The sequence below is a fragment of the Bos mutus genome, unplaced genomic scaffold (genome assembly GCF_027580195.1).
Source record: "Bos mutus isolate GX-2022 unplaced genomic scaffold, NWIPB_WYAK_1.1 CTG1654, whole genome shotgun sequence".
In the NCBI taxonomy this organism is placed as follows: domain Eukaryota; kingdom Metazoa; phylum Chordata; class Mammalia; order Artiodactyla; family Bovidae; genus Bos; species Bos mutus.
In genome coordinates this window covers 134-6,459 of record NW_027219109.1, presented here as the reverse complement: position 1 = coordinate 6,459, position 6,326 = coordinate 134, and the positions used below count along the sequence as shown (strand labels likewise).

General features: G+C 52.9%; 2 pseudogenes; both read right to left on the bottom strand.

Moving 5' to 3' along the window:
- Nucleotides 1-547: 547 nt before the first annotated feature.
- LOC138986805 (5S ribosomal RNA) lies at nt 548-667 on the bottom strand (annotated as a pseudogene).
- Nucleotides 668-4,017: 3,350 nt separating this feature from the next.
- LOC138986806 (5S ribosomal RNA) lies at nt 4,018-4,138 on the bottom strand (annotated as a pseudogene).
- Between the last annotated feature and the right edge of the window lie 2,188 nt (nt 4,139-6,326).

The following is a 6,326-nucleotide window of genomic DNA, read 5'->3' as shown; positions in this document are numbered from 1 at the left end:
ATGTCTGTCAATAACCAGTGCTGGAGAAGATGTGGAGCAAAGGGAACCTCCTCCACGGGAGTAGGAATGGGCGGGTAGAGCCGGGTATGGAAAAGAATATGGAGGTTCCCCAAGGAACTAAAAGTGGAAGTAGCGATGGTTCAGCAGTCCGACTCCCAGGCATGGACACACCCACGGTAGCAGTGAATAAGATAGATGCCCCGCTTGGGCACATCTATCTGTGCGCAAGGCACATGCGCATGCGCGATGGCCTGCGAGGCAGGGGGTGGGGCGGGGGCTGGGGCTCTGGCGGGAGTCCGAGCAAGCCCCGGGATTGCCTGAGGCAAGCCAAAGGAGCCCCAGATGGAGACGGGACTGCCGGTCGTCGGGTGTCCTGGAAGCCGAATGCGAATGCGGAGGGGCTCGCGGGCCGCGCGGAGGCAACCCAGGTCTGCAGCGGAGTCGGGCCTCGCCAGCCGCCCCGCGCCCGGGAGGGGCTGGGGCTGCGGGGGGATCCAAGAATCGGGACGCGCGGCGGGGGCTAAAGGACCTCTTCTGGTAGGCAAAAAGCCTCGAGCACCCGGGATTCCCAGGTGGTCTCCCATCCAAGATCCTAACCAGGCCCGACCCTGCTTAGCTTCCGAGATCAGACGAGATCGGGCGCCTTCAGGCTGATACGGCCTGAGACAGTGGCGCTTGGCTCGGGCGCCTAAGAGCCTTGCGCCGCCCCCTTTCGCTTCTGCCCTGCAGGTCGGGCCAACGGGCCGCACTTCTCGCCGCGGGCGTGCTGTACTGGAGCCGCACGACCGCGACCGACTCCAGCCTGCTGACGCCGCCCGCCTCGAACACCGCCAACACCAGACCAGCAGCGCCTGGCCGGGCCCGGGGCCCGAGGGGCTTCCAGGACCCCATTGACCGGGAGGGCGGCGCGCGCGCGCGCGCGGGGCCTGGGGCTGGGCTGAGGGGTGCGGAGGTCTCGGCGCCTCCCACCCGCGGCAACCCAGACCCGGCCGCGCTGGCTGAGCGGGCCTCCCGATCCCATTCGCTGCTCAGGCCCGCGCGCCCCAGATGTGTCGGCCCGGCGCCCGCCGCTTCCCCAACCCCAGCGCCCAGGGGCCTCTGAACCTCCCATGGGCCTAGGCGCAGCGAAACTTGAGCGCCTAACTTGCCCGGCACCTGTCCGTGCCCAAACCCAGCAGAAGCCAGGAGGCGCGGGTCGACCGAGCGCCAGCCCTCCCTTCGCACTACCGAGGCCCCCCCTTGCCCCCACGCCAAGCCTTCGACCTTCCTGAGAGAGCAGACGAGCCACAGGCAGGCACACAGACAGACACACAGACACTGCACGCACTCCACGCTTAAGGGAGACAGCTGGCCTGGGCGCAAGCTCTCAGCCAGAGCCAGAGCGCCTGGGAGAGGCCGGGCCAGACGAACGGGCCGGCGGCTGGCTGTCAGGAGATACAGAGGCAGAAATACATGAAGATCCCGAGACAGACTCCAAGACGGCAAGAGGAGATACAGACACACACACACACACACACACACACACACACACACACACACACACTGAGTGTGGTCTTTGAAATACTTGTGTTCAGAGTTGCTGGGTTGAGCCCAACTTTAATACAACCCATGGATCATGCGCCCATCAGGCTCCTCTGTCCGTGGGTATTTCCCAGGCGAGGATACTGGGAGGGGTTGCCATTTCCTTCTCCGCGGGGATCTTCCCACCCAGGGATCAAACCCCAGTCTCCTCCGCGCTGGGATGCCTTGCCATCTGAACCAGGACATTGCAATTCCCTAGGCAAAATACAAAGAATAGAGCCTGTGTTCTACTAAATGGAAAGATGATTTCAAAAACAGAAGCTGTCCTTGTTGGTATCTTTGAATCTTTATGTAGTTTTCATGATTTTTACTGTTAAGGCTAACTGAACAAGGCAAGAGAGAAACCCCAGAATTGAAAAGCAATTGACGGTTTTGAAAGAAACATGTGCAGGTGAAGCTTTTCCTTTTGAGAGATGGTTAAATGCAAAATCTTGATTCAACACATATGACTTTTGTGCACTTTCTTTCAAATCTCCATGACAAAACCCTAAGGCGCCCAGGAAGAAAGGAGTAGAGGGGCAGACAAAAAGAGCAACCTTTCCTTGGTGCCATCGCAACCAGCTGCTTAGTTCCTTCATCTCAAGGACTATCATCTGGGCTTCTGGGTTTGTCTGATTCTTGTTTCGGGACCGCTTTCGTCACAAGGCTGTCAACAGTGGGGGTGGGGGTGTGTGGGGGGGGAGCCCTTTCTTTCCATTCCACATGAGACCCAGTGGATAATCCAGGCCCTGCCCACTGCATTGAGTGTGCAGCAACAATATCAACGGTAATGCCGGTGAACAACGCGATTCCTGAATCCACCCGCTGGCTACTGACTGTGTGTGGTGGTGGTCTGGAACCTAGACCTGGAAGCTTTCTGATGATTGCAATGACACCAAAGTCTGAGGACGATGGAAGATCTTCACATTTCTGCAAGAGCCACACACCTCCAGAAGGAACCACAAGACTTGCCTGAAATGGTCAAGGTATAAGTCTTGACTCAACGCTTGGAAGGTCTCCACCTTTGCTATGGAAGTCAAACGATCTTTCTTTGAAATGAAAATGGAGCATACTGAACGTTCACATGCTTCTAGAGCATTTGAAAAGCCCTAACTTGTAGAAATCTGCTGTACGAGTTCCTTGAAAGCAAGAACCTCTATGTATGGATATGTCTTCATGCCTTAGATTGTGCCTCGAATATAGTGTACACATCAACCCAGGAAAGGAAAGAATTGACTCGCCAAATATACAAAGAGATCAAAAAGTGCCGAGCCAAGTGACCCCTTGAGGCTTCCAAGAGCTTTTCTGTCTTTCACACACTAAGTAAATACTGAGCAGCTACGATGAGCTAGGAGGCATGTAATAAGTTTCAGGAATAGAAGGCGGAGAGAAGAAGACACAGAGTTCCTGCTTTCACTGAGACGACTCTAATGATACATCACAGGCAGATCCTTTGAGAACCTATAGAGGGGCCTCTTCCTCACCACAAAACCTGGGTGTCAGGGAAGGCTTTCCAGAGGCACCATTTCGTTGAGGTCCATAGGTTGAACCTAGGTAAACCAGGGTGAGATGCAGGAAGAATTTCAGGCAGGGAAAATAGCATCTTGGAAGGCTATGTGACCAGGGAAACTTAGGACATTCAAGAAACGAAAAATGCCCTATGGGATGGAAGCCAAAGAGTGCAGAGGGCATTCCAGGCAAAAGACATCAGAGAAGAACGAGGAGCAAGCCTGAAGGGAAGTGGTCGATCTTCAATATGCTGGGAAAATACGAGAGCCGCTGGAGCAGGGAGGTGACAGCATTGCATCTGCATTTCCAAAAGGTCATCTTGCTCCACATCACTAATGATTGGAGAGGCTCAACTCCAAACTCCAAGGAGGGACCACTTCACATGAGTCCGATTGGGCCTCACTGCAATGTCTGTCAATAACCAGTGCTGAGAAGATGTGGAGCAAAGGGAACTCTCCTCCACGGGAGTAGGAATGGGCGGGGTAGAGCCGGTATGGAAAAGAATATGGAGGTTCCCAAGGAACTAAAAGTGGAAGTAGCGATGGTTCAGCAGTCCGACTCCCAGGCATGGACACACCCACGGTATAAGTGAACAAGATAGATGCCCCGCTTGGGCACATCTATCTGTGCGCAAGGCATGCATACGCGATGCGCCGATGGCCCGCGAGGCAGGGGTGGGCGGGGCTGGGGCTCTGGCGGGAGTCCGTGCAAGCCCCGGGATTGCCTGAGGCAAGCCAAAGGAGCCCCAGATGGAGACGGGACTGCCGGTCGCCGGGTGTCCTGGAAGCCGAATGCGACGCGGAGGCTCGCGGGCCGCGCGGAGGCAACCCAGGTCTGCAGCGGAGTCGGGCCCCGCCAGCCGCTTCCCGCGCCCGGAGGGGCTGGGGCTGCGGGGGGATCCAAGAATCGGGATGCGCGGCGGGGCCAGCGACCTCTTCTGGTAGGCAAAGCCTCGAGCACCCGGGATTCCCAGGTGGTCTCCCCATCCAAGATCCTAACCAGGCCCGACCCTGCTTAGCTTCCGAGATCAGACGAGATCGGGCGCCTTCAGGCTGATACGGCCTGAGACAGTGGCGCGCTTGGCTCGGGCGCCCTAAGAGCCTTGCGCCGCCTCCTTTCGCTTCTGCCCTGCAGGTCGGGCCAACGGGTCGCGCACTTCGTCGCGGGCGTGCTGTACGGAGCCGCACGACCCGCGACCGACTCCAGCCTGCTGACGCCGCCCGCCCTCAACACCGCCAACACCAGACCAGCAGCGCCTGGCCGGGGCCCGGGGCCCGAGGGGCGCCAGGACCCCCATTGACCGGGAGGTCGCGGCGCCCCACCGCGCATGCAGACCCGCGCGCTGGCTGCCTGGGGCTGGGCTGAGGGGATGGAGGTCTGAACTTTATAGATACATGTTTTTTTTTTTTTGATTTTAATGCTTGTTAATTTTCTGTTTAGTTGATCTATCCATAAGTGTGAGTGGGGTATTAAAGTCTCCTACTATTATTGTGTTATTGTTAATTTCTCCTTTCATACTTGTTAGATTTGTCTTACATACTGTGGTGCTCCCATGTTGGGTGGATATATATTTATAATTGTTATATCTTCTTCTTGGATTGATCCTTGATCATTATGTAGTGACCTTCTTTGTCTCTTTTTTCACAGCCTTTGTTTTAAAGTCTAATTTATCTGATATGAGTATTGTGACTCCTGCTTTTTTTGGTCCCAATTTGCATGGAAAATCTTTTTCCAGCCCTTCACTTTCAGTCTGTATGTGTCCCCTGTTTTGAGGTGGGTCTCTTGTAGACAAATATATGTAGGGTCTTGTTTTTGTATCCATTCAGCCAGTCTTTGTCTTTTTGTTGGGGCATTCAACCCATTTACGCTTAAGGTAATTACTGATAAGTATGATCCTGCTGCCATTTACTTTATTGTTTTGGGTCTGAGTTTATACACCATTTTTGTGTTTCCTGTCTAGAGAATATCCTTTAGTATTTGTTGGAGAGCTGGTTTGGTGGTGCAGAATTCTCTCAGCTTTTGCTTGTCTGAAAAGCTTTTGATTTCTCCTTCATACTTGAATGAGATCCTTGCTGGGTACAATAATCTGGGCTGTAGGTTATTTTCTTTCATCATTTTAAGTATGTCTTGCCATTCCTCCTGGCTTGAAGAGTTTCTATTGAAAGATCAGCTGTTATCCTTATGGGAATTCCTTGTGTGTTATTTGTTGTTTTTCCCTTGCTGCTTTTAATATTTGTTCTTTGTGTTTGATCTTGTTAATTTGATTAATATGTGTCTTGGGGTGTTTCTCCTGGGTTTATCCTGTTTGGGACTCTCTGGGTTTCTTGGACTTGGGTGATTATTTCCTTCCCATTTTAGGAAGTTTTCAACTATTATCTCCTCAAGTATTTTCTCATGGTCTTTCTTTTGTGTTCTTCTTCTGGAACCCCTATGATTCAATGTTGTAGCGCTTAATATTGTCCTGGAGGTCTCTGAGATTGTCCTCATTTCTTTTAATTGTTTTTCTTTATCCTCTGATTCATTTACATTTATTGCATTATTCATTATATATTGACTCTTTTTATTTCTTCTAGGTCCTTGTTAAACCTTTCTTGCATCTTCTCAATCCTTGTCTCCAGGCTATTTATCTGTGATTCCATTTTAATTTCAAGATTTTGGATCAATTTCACTATCATTATTTGGAATTCTTTATCAGGTAGATTCCCTATCTCTTCCTCTTTTGTTTGGTTTGGTGGGCATTTATCCTGTTCCTTTATCTGCTGGGTATTCCTCTGTCTCTTCATCTTGTTTAAATTGCTGAGTTTGGGAGTCCTTTCTGTATTCTGGCAGTTTGTGGAGTTCTCTTTATTGTATGCTTCTCGCTGTGTGTGGGTATGTAGAGGTGGCTTGTCAAGGTTTCCTGGTTAGGAAGCTTGTGTCGGTGTTCTGGGTGGGTGGAGCTGTATTTCTTCTCTTTGTTCAGTCGCGCTATGGGGGAGGGGAGGGAGGGATGCTGCAAACAAATGACACTGGCGTGCGCCGCAGTGCCTCAGCCACACTGGGTCTGCCCCGCCACGGCGCGTGTAGCCTCCTGCCCACACTGCTCAGGCTCTAGGTTGTTCCGCCGAACAATCCGAGGCTGGCCCTGGGTGCATGCACCTCCCAGGTCCAAGCCGCCAGGTTCAGGCACTCAGGTAGTCCTCAGAGGCGCAGACTCAGTTGGGGCTGCGCTTTGTGCTCTTCCCAGGTCCGAGCAGCTCAGGTGATGAGGTGTTTGG